This window comes from Vidua macroura, chromosome 15 (genome assembly GCF_024509145.1).
Source record: "Vidua macroura isolate BioBank_ID:100142 chromosome 15, ASM2450914v1, whole genome shotgun sequence".
NCBI classification, from domain to species: Eukaryota; Metazoa; Chordata; class Aves; order Passeriformes; family Viduidae; genus Vidua; species Vidua macroura.
In genome coordinates, this window is record NC_071585.1 from 14,992,822 (window position 1) to 15,010,125 (window position 17,304).

The following is a 17,304-nucleotide window of genomic DNA, read 5'->3' on the forward strand; positions in this document are numbered from 1 at the left end:
TACAGCGAGTTAAAGCCCAGTGTAACCAGACAGGGCAGCATTACATGTGCAATAACCATCAGTGACTAAGCAGAAGTTCCTCTGCCCTGTTCCCACATACAGGAGTGGAGTGGGGAACAGTTTGATCCTGTTTTACTTTAAATCTGAATGTTAACTTTTGCAAGCAGCCCTCTTTTAGCACCCAAGCTGAATGCTAGGTCAGCAGAATTTGCACAGACTGTCACCAAGAAAGACAACAGTGCAGGGTAAACAGCTTCAGAAAATCCCTTTTTGATGAGCAGCATTCTTTGCCCTGCTCTAGTTGTGATGCTGCCCCTCAACAAGGCAAGTTTTGCTGCTTGTTCCTCCATGCCAAGGAAATCATACAAGGCAAATGGCTGCAATGATAAATTGAAACTACGAGGGACTCTTTTCATTAAAGAAATGCAATGTAATGAGGAGGATTATCAAATGTGATGCTTGGGATTATCAAGGACTAGATCTCCTGGCCCAGGAAGTCTCTTCCAGACCTGATCTTCTAAATAAGAGCAGGCAATCCACATAAAATAAACATCCACTGCACTGGAGCAGGGGTTTGGAAGCAGTGTTTGTTTAAAGGAAAGAGCAGTGCAAGCCATTGCATTTCTCAATCAAGCAGGTTCTGATACTCAGTAATGGAAAGGTGGTGCTATTTGCTGTACATGTGTCTTTTTAAGCTGCTAATGGCCAGCTGTGACAGCCTGACTCAGATTGTGTAGAAGGAGCTGTCAGCACAAATCTTGGCATCTCGGATCCAGACAACTGCTTGCCACCAGGCAATGGTTTGTACTTGTGCCAGAATGGATTTTGAGAGACAAGCAAATAGGGCATTAATTCCGCCAAAGAAAAACGAAAAGTGGGGAGAGTTGGGGATCTTACACTTCAGATGATGGCTGTCCTGTCACCAGCTCGTCACTTAGCTCACGAGCTATGAAGGGCACACACATCAGATCCCTCTTGCCCTAAGCTGGCCCTGTCTCGTGAAACCCTGGCAGGATTCGGAGACCACCCCTCCACATGAGATTGCTCGCTGAAATAAAAAGCCTGGCCATCTGTTCAGAGGCAAAGACATCTCTGTCAGCTGGTGCCTACAGCCTCAAACAGGCCCTTATGTGGCAAAACCTCTCAGAGCCACTCACTCTTTGCGGAGAAGCTGGCGCTGCCCTGCGCTTACTGCGGGATTTTGGCGGTTTTGCCAAGGGCTGAGTCCAGCAGCTGCCCACCCGGTCTGCCACAGCCCCAGAGCAACACCCCAGGCCCTGAGGGGAGCTGGGGCATGGAAAAGTTAAAAATAGCTAAAAATTCCTGGTTTGTATTCGCACAGCACACAAATAACTGGCAATGAGTGTTGGTGGGTTGATTAAGGGTTCCCCAAAAAAAGATGGAAAACTCTTTGTGAAGCTCTATGGAGAAACACTGGGCCTTCCCTCCCCTTACAAACTCTGAATTCATGTCAGCTCAAAGGCTTGGAAAGTCACTCTGAAATACAAGAGTTTGCTTTTTGAGGTCTGCAAAACTCTAACCCAAAGTTTTGCAGTCTAAGTCCATTTGCACTGTGCTATAACCCCCAAAGGCTACAGAAGTTTCACCAAAATAAACTGCAGAAGAAATGAAGCTCATCTGTTTAAACCTACCAAAAAAACCTCAGGCAAGAAAGCAAGCAAACAAAACTTCTTTTGAATTAAACCAACTCCAGAAAAAAATTAACTTGCAAAAATAACAGTATTTGCAGAGGAACGCAAAGCTTACACAGCCAAGTTCACACACTGCATGTTAAACAAAAAAAAGTCACCAGTTTACAGAACACATTCTGCCAAGCGCCGTATTTTAATTCTATTGAAAGACAAAACAAACGATGGGGCTGCACTTTGGGAACACACCAGGGCTGGAGTCCCCCCGGCCACACGAAGCATCCCACATCATCCAGGCAAGAGCTGAGCAGCTCCTGGGCTGGCACCACACCCTGGCTGATGGAATCCCCCCACCTTGGCAGCAAGAAGGATGGAACAGATTAAGACAAGAGTAGAGCAGAGCAGTTTGATTCATGGGCCTCAGCCCGGGCTCCTGGTTCCTGCTTTAAACCGATTGTTCAGGTGCCTTCCTCACCTCAAGCCTGGTCCTGCCAGCGTTGCTCATTAGCAACACTTCACTCTGCAAATATTTCAGACTTGGATTGACAGCACTGGTCCAGGAGAAGTGCCAACAGAGCTGAGCTCTTTGTAAGCATAAACCTCCATCCCCATTTGCTCACATTGAGCTTCTTCACAGTGGGTTATTTTTTTTCAGTTCTAACTTTCCCCGCATTTGGCAGGACTGTGTACCATTAATGCTAACCACAGAGGATATATAGCATTAATACTCACTACTGGGGTCTGAAATTCATTTCCAAGATGAAAAAAAAAAAAAAAAAAAAGTGCAAAACACAGGAGTGTCAATAAAATCTTCAACTCTCTCTCCAAAATTATGTGACTGCTGAACACCAGCTCTTCTGCCACACAGGAGTCAGTCATCAATTATCCTTATTGCTACCATTGAAGGTTTGGGGTTTTTTCATGAATCAACCAAATATTTTTTGACTCCCTTCCTGACTACTACCATCCCTGGTGTGAAGAGCATTTGTGCGTGTGGAGCAGAGAAACACAATCCAACTCCATGCAAGTCAGCTCAGGTCCAGGAACAAAAACTTGCATTGGTATTAAACCAGAGAATTCCATGCATCACCTCACCTTCACCCCACAGAGACATGGCTCGAGTGTAAGGAAGGGAATTTTGGGGGAAAACAAGTTAATTTTAGATTATATTCAGGTGTCCTACGATGCTGCTCAGGGCAGGCTGCAAAAACTGCTGAGGGAGTGACGTTGCTGAGCAGTTAATCTGTGCCATGCATGCACTACAAATCCCTGAGTAACTGCAAGGTCCAGTGTAGAAATGCATCCTCTGGTTAAATACAAACCTCTGGGCTGAACCAGGCCCCAGACTATTGTGAACTTCTATTGGCCAGGCAAAAGCCCTAAAAAATGTGCTATTGGCCGTTGGGAATGTCCCTTCCTTTTCTCACAATTCAATAGAAATGCCTTTTTTTTGGAGATGAAGTTGTGGGTTTTTTCTAACAAAACTGCTGCATTTCCAAAAAGATGTTGGTGCCAGTAGGACTGTGCTCTCACCCTCTGCTAGGGAGGAACTCTACCCCAGGCCTGGTTCCTCCTGTTACTTCCAGCTCCTGAAACCAGCTCTGTCCTCACTCCTGCCCCATCCATCCTCTGATTCCCCGTGTTCCACTGGTGGATCTGGTGAGCACAACACCAGCTGGAGATCATTCCACTTGTTTGAAATATTCCCTGCCACTCCCTGCTGGCCTCATTTTCCATCACACACCAAACCCTTTGGGTTTGTGCAACACCTTCCCCAGCAGCATCCCTCTCTTTGCCACTACCGCAGGGATTTAAATTAAACCCACGGCAGAAATGGAATCCAGGTAATGAAGACGTAAGAGGATTTTGCCCTCCTGCTTTTCTTGCCACTACAAATTAATACTCATGTTTATTAAAAATAACTGAAGAGTTAAATTAAAGAAAGCAAGCTCTGACATGATCTACGTTGGCTCTTCTGTCACTCCTCTGAAGGAAGTTTAAAGGAACTCAAACTGAAGGCTTAGCAGTAGGATTTTCTTGCCATTGCCACAATAAATATGTCTGTGGAAGGAGGAAAAAAAATAGTTGGAAAGAAGACCTGCTGCATTCCTGATGCTGAAGAAAAGCTTGTTTGTTCCTGATACATTGGAGAAGTTGTTCAAGAACAGTTCCTCCATGTGAAAATACGACAGCTGTCATGGTGCCAAGGTCAGCCAGACCAGTGGCTATCCAGAGTGAGTGCTGGTTATACAGCTCAGACCTGGATAGGGCAAACAAAACTGACAAAACACACCTTTTCTGTGGTGTAAACACATTTGATAGAAAAAGAGCAACTTCAGACTGCTGGATGAAACACAGCAGCAAGTATATGTGGGTTTGTAAAATTAGTAAAACCAAAATACACAGGGCCAGGGCAATAATTATCAACTTTCCATCAGATAAAAGGAATGCATGCCCATTCTGTACGGCACACCAATTCAGCAGAGTACTAAATATGTGCATAAATTTAAATACACAAACAGTACCAGTGGAGACAAAGGTACCACTCACATCCTTGAGCACATCCAGCTCTGCTGTCAGCCTGGTGATGCTACAAAAACAGTGTCTCAAACAACCTCTGATGGGTATTTTGGCTCTGGTGAAAACTTGGCATAGCCAGAGGAACCAGAGGCAGTACAGGGGTGAGCCCAGAGGTCACCAAGGCTGACAGTGCACTCACTGCCACTGCTTTGTTTGCTTCTGCAGGGGGTTCTCTGCACTTTTCACACACTTCTCTCTTTGTCAATCTATAACTTCTCCTGCAACTTTGGTAACTTGATCTACTCAGTAATCTCTCGCTAAAATAAAAACAGAGAGAAAAAGCTATTTTATTTGGAAAAGTAAATAATCAAAAGGTAGAGAGAGTAGGTTTAGATTAGATATAAGCAGAAACTTATTCCTTGTGAGGGTGGTGAGGCCCTGGCACAGGTTGCTCAGAGAAGCTGTGGCTGCCCCATCCCTGGAAGTGTCAGGGCCAGGTTGGACAGGGCCTGGAGCAACCTGGGATGGTAGGGGGGGTAGAATGAGATGGGCTTTAAGATCTCCTCCAACCCAAACCATTCTATGATTCTATGATTCCATGATCTATGAAATTTCCCTTTAGGAACTTCAGAAGGACAAAGCTAATTTTTTCCCTTTTCAAGTTGACTCTTCCTATCAAAACTCCTATTTTAAACTGGCAAAAGTCCTAACGTTGAAAAACTTAGACTAAAATAAAGCTTTTTTATATTCTTGAAGAATAATTTCTTTCATTTTCCAACATTTTAAAACTACACTTGAAGATTGTTTTTTGGTTTTTTGGTTTGTTTTTTTTCCCTTGCAGGCCTTTTCACATACAGCTCCCTGATTATGTCAGGTACCTTATTCACAAAAGAATAATTGAGACTTACACTGATGTTTACCAACATGAGGCTGAGCATGGAAATCAAATATAGGCATGGAGGAAACCTCCTATTACCCACATGTTCACAGCTGGATTTTACTTGCCTCTTTAGTCAATAAACAGCAGTAGCAACCTTTTGTGGCATTTTTACAACAGGAAATTTATTCTGCAGAAGAGGAATTAAACACCAGATACAGCCATCTAACTCTCTTCTAAACAGAACCTCTTGAGTTATCAAACATCCTAATAAGGAAAAAAAAATCCCAAATCTGTTCTCTCTGGATTCAGAGAGAATCTGTTCTTACTGATTTAAAATGCAAGCCAAATCAGACATGCATTTTGCATTTATGGGATGCTAAGCAATTCACTGGTTTACAAAAACGAACAAACACCAAAACTAAAGGCATGGAAAGTTATTTCCTTTACTAGAAAATATATATCTTCCTCCTGAACTGCAGAAAAGGTCCAAGAAAAGCAATGTGATGCAGAGAATAAACCTCAAGCAGAGCCTGTAGACTGAAATTTTTCAGGCAGCGTCATAATAACAGAAATATTATAATAATAATACTAATAGTAATAATAATGTTATTTTTGTGAACTTGCTGTTGCTGCCAGAGCTCCAGCACTGCCAGGGTTTGCTGTTATCAATACAGTAAATATTCAGCTCAGCACAGCAAATAGCTGAGGAGGCACCACACAATCACCAAATCAGAAGGCAGGACCACCCAAACCAGCCTTAAATTACTCATTGCTCACTTCAGCAAGTGCTCCCAGTCACTTTTCCTCAGGTCTGTGCGTTCTGCACAGCGAAGCACAGCATATCAATTTTTCATCTTGCATTTTCTGGACTCCTTTAGCTCCCTGATACTGAGTTATAATGCATCGCAGAAATTTAGAGTAGTTTGGGAAAGTGTGTTTGGCATTTTCTCCTGTGAGTGAGTTAAAATCCCAGAGAGACTGTTTTGGTTTCTTTTCCCAGACTTTTAATAAGAAAAGAAAGAGATAACACTACTGAAAAACAACATCACAAAACAGAATTAAGAACAGTCCAGAGGCAGATTTGAATGCTCAGTTTTTTGTAATTTAATTTTGCCCCCAGGTCTGACGTTTCAATATTTTTTTTTCTTTCAAGTAGAGAAAATCTGAATTTTCCTAAATCTCCTTACTAGTGTCCAGCTCTAGTATCTAAATTTTTTATTACACTTGAACTGCAGCTACCTTTCTATCACAAACAAAAAAAAAAAGTTGGAAGGAGTTTATGCCATCTGTGTACAGGGGATACACAGGGTATTTGATTGATGACAACGATGGTGAATAGTAAAACAGTAACAATAAAAGTCAATTAATTTGCTTCAGTTTAACCACTTTTCCCTTCAGTCTCTCCCCATTTCGCTCCCATTTCACCCCTCAAATGCTACGGCATAAAAGCCAATTAACTATTTTTAGTTTTTACTGAAGACATTAGACTTCAGTCACTGGAAAAAACGACAAACCAGCCCTGTGGTCTGTCATAGTTCACACAATGCCAGTGAATTAGCAGCCCTGCCAGAGTCATACTTTAGCAGAAAGAGCCTCTGTTCAGTGTAAGTGCTGACAGATAACAGCAGTGCTGTTATTGCAATACGATATCAGCATTTGCTTCCCTGCTTCCTCAAGGTAAACTCTGTAACTTTAGCATGGGCACCAAAAAGCAGCAGAGGTATCAGTCAGGGGATGTTGGAGAGCAGGGCTAATCCAGCCCTCTGAAGCTGCTTTTCTCACAGCAAACATGAGGCCCTAAAGTGTTTAACCTTGAGCTGGGGTTGCTGATGACGTATTTCTTTCACCAGCTTACTGAGAAAGTTAAAAAGATTCACCTGGTAAATATTTCACGTGTGGGAAACACATTTCCCACCTTTCCCTGGACCAGCACATGTAAATCCCCTGCATGTAAAACTGTGGGCAATCTGCCTGCACATACAATAATTAATGATTCCTCAAATAACCTGAGCCCAAGAATATCTTTAAGTAACATTGGCACACTGGTGCCATCACCCAAACCTGCAAAACCCAGAGGCTGAGGCCATTTAAAGGACAGGTGGGAGCCTCTAAAGCTCTGAGAAAAAATTCTGCACAAGCAGAAGATGAACTGTTGCTCAAACCCCATCTGAACAGATAAATCCTCGAGCATTTACACCAGGTGCAGACATGATCTTACAATGGTGAAACCCCCAAGACCCTGCTTCATTTTGTCCTCAAGATGTCTTTTTTAAGTGGAAGATGCTTTATGTTAAAAAAGTATTTAAAAAATTAAAAAGGGGCAGGAGGTCTGCTTAGACTGACATGGAAATTATTTTTGACCAGATTTATGTGCAGGACTGATGGCCTGAAGAGAGAGAAACAACCAAGATGCTGTTAGATCTCTTATTTACAATATACCACAGTATACACCAATAATGAGTCCGAAGAAAATGAAACATCAAGAAAGTGATTATTGGGTAAATTCATGTCTCAAAAACATTAAAAATACATAATCCAAGGAGTTTCCAGAGAAATGCAAGAACTTTTCACAGTACTGTGTGCCTGTGAGATGCTGACTCTGGGCAAGCTCAGGGGTTCTTGGCTGCAGCTGCTCCAGTGCCTTGGGATCACTGCCAGCAAGATCTACATTGGAAGACTCTGGGACTTACTGCTGGGGTGACACCCCAGCCTCAGCTTCTGCAACACTAAATCCTCCAGAGAACTGCAGCAGCAATGGACAAGTTTAAAACATGCCTGTAAATCTGCTGTTCACACAGTCCTGGGTGGAACTTACCTCACCTGAACCACCTCAGTAATTACAGAGAAATATTTGGGAAGTGTAATATGGAGAGGGATTGATTGCATCCCCTCCTAAGACAACTTATGCTTCATAGAACACATTAAATGTTTGCTTCAAGTAAAGTAGCAGCAGTGAAGGACATTATGTGGGGGAAGGGGGAAAAAAAAAACCAATAAATTAATAACTTTAAGTTATTAAAAGCTAAATTAATAAATCAAAAACTATAATGATCTGGGAACCCAGTCAGTCACTGACAAAGGACAATCTGACAGAGATGCTGCTGGGAGATGGTCCTCTTGAATAAATCCAATGATTAAAAGAAATCTTTTAAATAAACTAGTAGTGGTGAGTCTAGAATTAGCTGTCCAGAAAAAAAATACATGCAAATGTACATTTGTATTTACACAAGACAAGATCAAGTGCAAAAATATTGTGGAAGAAAGTCAAGTGCTGCCTTCAGCTCCTGCCCACAAGCTGGACATTCCATCCAGGGGTTCCCATTGTTTCATGATATTTAAGAGAATAAAGCCCTCGTTTCCTTTGCAGCAGGGAGCTCTGGCAGTGAGCACAGGATCCAGAGTGTAGTGGCTATTTTGAGAGCTGGAAGGAAGCAAGAGGCTGTTCTGTGCAAAGGCAGAGGCACTTTGAGCTGTGTGTGCAGTGGTTGAACAACAGAAGACATGCCAGGGGTACTCAAAGGGGATCCGGAACTGCCTCTAAGTATAAGATGCTGAAGATCTGTTTGTGTGTGCATGGGCAAGCAACCCAAACACTGTAAAATTCATTGAGATTTACCACAAATGGGGAAAAACTGAAAGAGGAAGGGGAAAAGAATTTCTGATGTGCTGGTGAAGAGGACCACACTATATGTACTGCTGGAGATGTCATCAATAAATATTGCATATGTCTGCTACTTTTAACATGACATTGAAAGAGCTTAATTAACCCCAGAAATAATGACCTCTGCAGCAAGCATGTAGAAACCAATCATATCTGCTTATATCACAAGTTTGGATTAAGTGCTTCAGAGCTTTTCTTAAAGCAATGAGCCTTGAATATGTAGGAAAAATACTTTTGCTGATGTCCTCTTCTGTGTCAGAGAGATGTGGGAAAGGCATTGTAGGCTGTAGCTGCAAAGTTATCTCTTGCACCAGTTGGGAAAGGTGATCCAGATAACAAGAATATTTTCTCCTGCCCTTGAAGCCCACCATCCAGTGAGGGTACCCAAGCTGAAGGACAAAACCCCAAAACTGGAGTAGAATTCAGATCAGGATGCTAGTGACAAGTTAGAACCAGAGCAAGGCAAAGACATGAGTCAGCATTTGTAAGACATTTATAAAATAAATCATGCTCATGGCACTGTGTACTTTGTTGGTGGGAACAATGAAAACCAGCACATTTAGAGGGAGCTCAACAGACCAAAAGCATTGTAAGGGCAGAGGCACAGCATTAAATACCTGACAGAGGGGAACAGGGAACAGCTACAGACAACTTCCATGGTGTTAAAACACAGACAAGACTTGGGATCTCCCCTGTATTTATGGATGTCTGGCTGTGTTCCAGATGCCTTTGTGTGTGAAAGCAGGGATGAGACCTGTGATCAGTCAGATTTACACCCACAAAACACAGAGCATGAGGGTCTACAAAGTACTAGATAAGTACTTCAGAATTATGACTTTTCTGTGTCGCTGTAGAGGACAGCATCAGCGATGGAAATTTTACAATGAGAAGTTAAGAAAGCTTGCCAAGTATCCAGGGCAGAAAGATAAAAGTTGTTGTGCGTCTACATCTTAGCAATGAAAGTTACAATTCAATGGACTAGGAAGTACTGAACAACGCTAAACAAATCTAACTGTATTTTATGTTCTATTGTACTTCTTTTGAGAAGTACAATAGCTCTTTTGAGAGCAATTGTGCTGGACATCAGGAAGAATTTCTTCACTGCAAGGGTGGCAAAGATTTGGAAAGGGCTGCCCCGGGAGGTAGTGGAATTTCCAACCCTGGAGCTGTCCAAGGAATGACTGGACGTGACATTCAGTGGTTTAGTTGACACCATGGTAGTCAGTCAAAGGTTGGATTAATGATCTTGGAGGTCTTTTCCAACTTCAGTGGTTCTATGATTCTAAACTTTACATCTCTGCTTAATCTCCAAATAAAAATTAAGAGCAAGTTTGAAGAAATACTGTGCAGTGCCAGTGACAAACTCATCAGCAGACACGTGTTAGACAACATGCTAAAATACCCTCACATCAACTTGTCAACAATTGCCACCAACTAACAGACAACCCTGACAATATAATGCTCGGGGCTTGACTGAAAATGCAGTTAAATGTACACTATCACAAGTGTACAAGTGTATACAAATTGCATGTGACTTTGAGTCTATTCAATAAAATAATATTACTCCAAGTTGGGAAGTATGGATCATTCTGATTACAACTGAATGACAAAGTTTCTATCTGCTAAGACTTCTTCCACTGCACAGAATAACTGCAACAAGCACAAAACGACTGCACTGCTCCTGCAGGGAAGCCTCTCTGCCAGCCTGGAGCTGCAGCATTGCAGCTTTACCTTTGACATCTTCTGAGTCCTCCACCAACTCTTCACACAAAGTCCATGGATATAAAGAGGCAGGTTTGGCTCACTGTGTTTAAGAGAGCGTGAAGATCCCTTCATCTTAAAGATTCCTGACACTCAGTAGAAGCAGCTACCTGGAACTCACAAGGACATTGAGGAGAACACTTTCATCCTTGCAGAAAGCGTCTTGGGACTTGTTAAGACTACAGGTGGTCAGACACTTGACTTTGTGTCTCTCCTGAAAGACGGCACCTCCAGCAAGGCGGCACTCCCTGGTGTGACACCTCTTCAGCAGCATCTGAAAGGGAAGCCAACCTCCCACTGAGCCACCAAACGCTGCTTCCCACACTAGTGAGGCTTTTCCTTAGAGGACTCTTCTTTGAAATTAAAAAATTGTCAGTCTAGTGATGCAGTGCCAATAACTCCATGCGCTGTTGCTTTTGTATATCCTGAAGGTTGCTTTAAAAAAATGGGTTTCATTACATAACGGGCAAAGTGATGTCTCACAAGTTTTAAATTGAGATTTTAATTTTTTTTTTTCCTTGATCTCCATCCAGTCACTTAGAAGGCACACTCTAATGTTCACCTACATGTCACTTTGAAAGCAAGAGACAGATACATTCTGTATTCCTTGGTAACAGTTTTAGATTATTTTTTAAATCCCACTTCTAACGATCACAAAATAATGGAAAAAAAAGCTTTTTTTTTTCCTTTTTTCAAAGGAATCTTTGTATCAAGTTGTAGGCAATAAAGCATTTGAGATAAAGAAACCAAGAATGGAAGTGGAGCTGGCAGAACACCCACAGAACACCACCTTGCCTTCATTCTAAAGAGACTTATGCTTTCAAGGTGTCCAGGCAGAAAATCTTCAGGAATTTTAAATATGTTAATAACTCAAAGTAATGATGACTCCAAGCCAAAACCCCAAATTGGAAAGTTCCTGAGCCCCGAGCAACATTCAGTCTGCAGCAGTGAAAGAGTGAAACAAATTCAGGTGGGAACACCCACACCTTTTGTGAAGTTCTCACCTGAGGTTGGCATCTGACCAGAAATAACCAGTTCAGACCCCATCTTGGAGACCTGAGCTCAGGACCAAGAAGTCTTTAAAATAAACTGAAAATGTCTTCCTGAAGTGCAAGAGAGGCTGTTTCTCTCTTGTTGCACTGTCTGTTCCCAAACTCTCTCCCACCCATTACCTCTTAAAGGACATTGGCAAATGGCACCCCTTAGGCTGTATAAATCTCTGCAGAAGGAACAGCATAATTTTTCTCCCATCACAAACCTTCCAGTCTAATATTTGACAGCCTAGATCAGGTGCTGTCCAAACATTTATTAAAACATTTTAAATGATGAATATATCCAATTATTACTATTAATGCAGCTAATACTGACTAATGAGGGGGAAACACACTAGCTTGTGTCCCGCAATTCATTACCCCTGCCTTGTCAACAATTCAAAGCCCAAAACCTAATCATCCATACCGGGCCCTGCTATATTTCACACGTCACATTTAATAAGTCACTCAGTGCCTATAAATTAATGTAACATGTCGGCGTTTATGAGCGCGGCTTTGTCGCTGTTAACAAATGATGTGCTGGCCTGGTCTGCTGCAGCTCGGCAGTGACGAATGATGGAGGATGATTTCTCTCCAAACTATAAACTGCACACTGGGGACCACAGCCACACGTGGGCGTGTGTGTGCACACCCATGCTGGGTGTGGGAATGGCATAGAATATACAAAATTAGGTACCTGTTACAGGTATATTTCATACATTTTAATGTATTAAATATTTTTCAGTCCAGTCATTAAATTTTATCGGCACACATCATAACTAGTCAGACACATACAGAGATGAATAAAAGTTGCCACACAGTATTACAGGGATGTATCAACAGCTCTTCAGAAAGTTTATCAAAAACACATCTCCTGAGTGTATCATGTTACAATTTCACTCGCACCACTTTAAGCCAACCAAGTTTATAGATACCATCATTTATAACAACACAACACACAGGTGGGGCCAAATCTTGGGTTTGATTTACAGCTCGTCTGAACACCTGTAATATTTCCATTCTTAGTGCTTCCCCAGCCAATCACAGCTTGAAACAGAAATGAAACACCACAGAGTTGTATTGCAGAATGTGATGCTAAACTGCAGATGACTGGCACAGCACCAATACTTCCTTTACTACTTCTTGAGCAAAACTGATTTTTTTTAACAATATGAATAAAGCATAACTTAAAGCAACAGAATATATTAAAAAATGTACATGTGATATACATGTACTTTTTTAAACCCTTCCTCCAATTTTCCTGCAAAAACTGTAAGCACTGGAAAGCAACAGGGAAAATGTTGGCATCTTTTGGTTACTTTGGTCACAGCTGTGGCAGGTTCAGGATTGAGGAAAGACATCTGGATCTACACACGACTGCATTAAGTACTATGTGCAGTAATAAAACTGCATGTTGCAAATGCACAATGTGGCCAGGAGAGAAGCTGTCACTGGAACTAGCTTTTATGGAGCTCAAGAGGTTTGTCAACAGCAGAGGAAGAAGATAGATAAGGACAGGACCCCTGACAGTTGAGCTCCTCACCCCTTGGAAAGCTGACTCTTACCAAAGCACAAACCAGGACCCTCGTTTTGGTTTTATAACAAAGCTTTCCTGATAGTAAGGCCAGTTTTGCCCAGATGGTCTGTTTTACAATGTTGTATTCCATTACAGCGACAGATTCCTTATGAAACAGAGCACCCTGGAATACACACAATAATGCACTGGTGATGAGCTCACAGCCAGCCTGGGAGAGACAGATTTGACTGAATTCTCTGGATGCTTTTATTGCCTCTGTTGGGAAATGACAGTCTGTAAAAAAGGAAGATTTGTGGGAAAGGATCATGTCTGAAGGTCTGCCAGCACAAAAAACATTCTAAGAGAAAAACCTCTAGTGTGACAAAACATCATCTTGAGAAAATTTGTAAGTGAAAGCTCTTCACTTAATCTCAGCAGCCATGACTCAGTGCTTCCGTGTCCTACTGAAGCAACAATCCTTAAGAGCAGTGCAGCAGAAAGTCACGCTTATTTTCCAAAATCAATCCACCTTGGAAGGGCCATCCCATGGTTACAGTACTAGAGCAAGACACAGAAGACCTACATTCCTTTCTGTGCTTGATACGCTTTGGAAGTCACCGAGTCGCTTTCAGGCTGCTAAAGTTGCAATTAAGCCCTCTTAAAAGTCCTACTGCACATTTTACTGCATCCTTAGAAGTCAAAACACCTTTAAAAATCTACCTTTAAATCTCTCTGTCTTCTTTTCCCATCTTTAAAACAGGGATCATGACACTTCTCTAGCACACAGGTACCGTACAGATAGATAAAGACAAAGACACTTTCTAAAAGGTGTCACACACATCTAGGATTCTCTCATGTATTGTTGGCATAAAAAAAAATCTTAGATATTTTTAAAGACTTCTGATATATAAAGGGGAAACGATGTAGGATTTCATAGACTTTAAATGTCTCTAAGAAAATTATTCTGTATAGGCTGGATCAGTGAAAGAACCACACTTATCAATTTGTTTTTCTAGGTCGTGTATGAGATTTTTTTGGTACTTCATAGCTTTAGAGCAATAGAGATGGTAAAATTCTGTTGAAAGGCTTGATCACCACTGCTCCTGCACTGTACACACTACTTCTTGTTGAAGGAAACTGTTTGGGAGTACAGTCTGAGATCAGCCACGACAGCAAAGACCAGTTCACCAGTTAAGGCTCAGTGACACCTCAGTGTCCCCACAGCCCATCATTTGCAAAATGCTAGAGGTCATAAAGACCCTAAAAACCCAGGACCACACATTTTAACAATTTCACTGCAGAAAATTTATTTAGTAATTGCCTAATAAAAATGTGTCATTTTCTCCAAAAGCAATATTGTATTTCTAGCAGCCAACACAGAACTTATGTGGTGCAAACCCTTCCTCCAACTCCGTGACAACACCTATGCAAGCAGAAGCTGGGACCACTATTCCTGACCAAAACCAAATTATTAGAGCAGTGAAGCCCAAATAAACAGCATCACCATAATCAAATAATGTCAGCTGTACAGCACCTCCAGCACCTGGGTTTTTTTAATCCCATTCTCCTCCCTGTCATTCATTTACCATCTTTCCTCCTTTCAGTCAAAAATTTTGTGGGGCAGCATGATATGATTTGTATAGAAATCTGACCTACCAGATCTCTATACAAAACATATGACAGATAAGAACAAACTTATGACAGATACTACCACAAAACATATGACAGATAAGAACAAACTTCACAACCACCTTTTGGGGTTTTTCTTCCTTACATTCCTTAAGCTTTAAACGGGCAGGAAAAGCAAAAAGTAAGCTGAGTGCCAACATGAAAGCTTGGTACTGTCTGCAAGCAAACACACTTAGCTCTAGAAACTTCTAAAACTCCATGAGATAAGTGGAGATTGCAAAGAAGCCACCACACAGGCACTGCTGAGGAAAGCTTTAAAAACATGTGAAGTAGAACTACTCTGTTGCAAGGGATTCATGGAAACTCTGAAATCTTGAAAAGGAGAGAAATCTGCATGACAATAACATTGTTTCCTTCTCTGAGGGACCCTTAGGGCTCACAAAATCATACAGAAAAGAACACAGCTCTTTTCAATTCATCCCATTGTACAGAACGGTGAATGTCACAAGTTTTATTTTATAATGATTTAACATAAAGAAAAATAAGGGCTCAGGCAGAGACATATTTTCCTCAAGAATTTATTGTTCACCAAAATGGTTTGTTTTGCTGAAGCATTTCTTTTTGCTCTATTTTCTTCTAGCTTCATTCTAGAGCTGCCTTCGCCCACACTTTGCTTTGAGAGAGGTTAACTTCCCATTGTCACCTCTTCTGTCACCTGCAGCCCCTAGATGTCCCCTGAGCAGTTGATGCTGCACCTGAATCACTGCTAAGCCACCAACCACCTCTTCCTTCTTGCACCACACCTGTCTGGCTCCTCCCTCCCAAAACATCAGGGAACCCTCTGGAGACACACGGGAGCAAAGCACCACCAACACCAGACTCACTCCTCTGGCACCCGAGGCAGAATCAAGCCTGAATTCCAGACTGAGGATCTCCTTTGATCCCTGCTGGGAACACAGTGGTGGCCCAAGAGGACAGGAGCATCCCCAGCCTGCCAGCTGGAGCAGAGGTCAGGAACTGCCTCCCTGAGGGAAACAGAAACCCAGCTGGAAGAACATCCTTCCTAATCCCTGTGTGAGCAACGGGATGAGCTGCACTGAAATGAAGGGCTGGAAGCAGCTCTCCTTCCACCCAGCAGCAGCTCCAGAGAGACCCTGGCTGGGTGTGCTCTGTGTGATCCTGGGATGTGCCAGTGCCACCACACACCTCAGCAGCCATCCCTTCCCATGTGCTCCTACTGCACTTCCTTACTACAGCAAGGACACAATTTATCCTCTTTATGTACTTAGTCCCCACTGTCATCAAGCCAGGTAAGGAAATGCCAATATTCTCCTTTCAGAGGGGAGGAAAATAAGTGACTTCTTCACAAAAACATGAAAGAATTTTTGGTAAAAGAAGGGAAAGTATTCCAGTGCATGGTTCTGCTAGTGACTGAATTTCTACTCCAATAATTATTTCTTTTAATTAGAAAAGCAGAACAACTAAAAAAAATAAACCCATCTCAGCTGCATTTTCCACCAAAATTAGCACTTGGTTCAGAAAGCAAATAAGCCAAAATCTGAGCAGGCAAAGAAAACTTCAAGTGCATTGTATCCAAGCTAAACTGATGCAATTCCACATATTCAGTAAAAAAAAAAAAAAAATAATAAAGTCAGAAGTAGGTCAGAAAAGCTGACAGAATTAATCACAGAAGAGATGAATAGGAAATTTGATGGAAATAAGATCACTTTTCATGATGAATTCACAGTCAGCACTTAATTGACTACAACAAACTTGAAAATACACTCGGTGAATGTCTGCATTAGCTGGACTTCTGCATGTTTGTTGCAGTTAAGATACACAAACTGATCAATAGTGTAAAACAAAGGAGCTCAGGTATGCATGTGTACTCATACATCACTTCAATAAATTACCCTGGGTGCTAACACCGGGGGAAGGAAGGGGGGTGGATTTAGAACAATCATTTTGGGATCAAGAGCTAAATCATTTCAACCACATTTTGATTTCTGCAAAACTCGGCAGGAATTATGAGGCTTAACAGCATCTCAACAATTAGCATATTATAAATACAAAAATGATATATTAAAGGGAGAGGAGAAACAGGCCAGCATTTTACACCTACAGTAATATAATTCCACTACTTAATGCAAAGTAACAGGCATTAGAGTGTTTGGGATCCTCTTGTATAGTGTTATCTGTTCTATCAGTAAATGAGACTATGTGAACAGTACAACCTATAAATAATTCAAGGCCTGAGATGGCAATTATAGAACCATGCACAACCAGCATGAATATTTTATGAAGGCTAAAACAGCCCTCAGAATGAATCATGGATAGATGAACACACACACATACACACACACTCAGCTGTTGGCCAAGTATTGCTCCCAGACATGGCTTATATCTGATCCTCACTACATCTAAAAAGAAAATTCCTGAACCCAAAAGTCAGAAGTTACATCTGTATTTTTAGATATTAAGAGATATTAAAAATATAAATAAAGGGACTGCAGAAGAAAAAAATGTTCTCTTGGTGAAAGAAAATGTTTGTTTCCTTTCAAAGATTCTGGTAGGAATTCTAAACAACTTTTTCCTGTGCACAAAACGTGGCTGCCAAAAGCCAACCACGATGTACAAACCAAGGGTCTACAAGGGCT

The 17,304-nt window shown here is 41.7% G+C and overlaps 1 protein-coding gene across 4 annotated transcripts in view; it reads right to left on the minus strand.

Annotated features, from left to right (window-relative positions):
* EBF1 (EBF transcription factor 1) overlaps window positions 1–17,304 on the minus strand; it is a 266,020-nt gene that overhangs the window by 97,460 nt on the left and 151,256 nt on the right. The gene's annotated exons all lie outside the window — the stretch shown is intronic.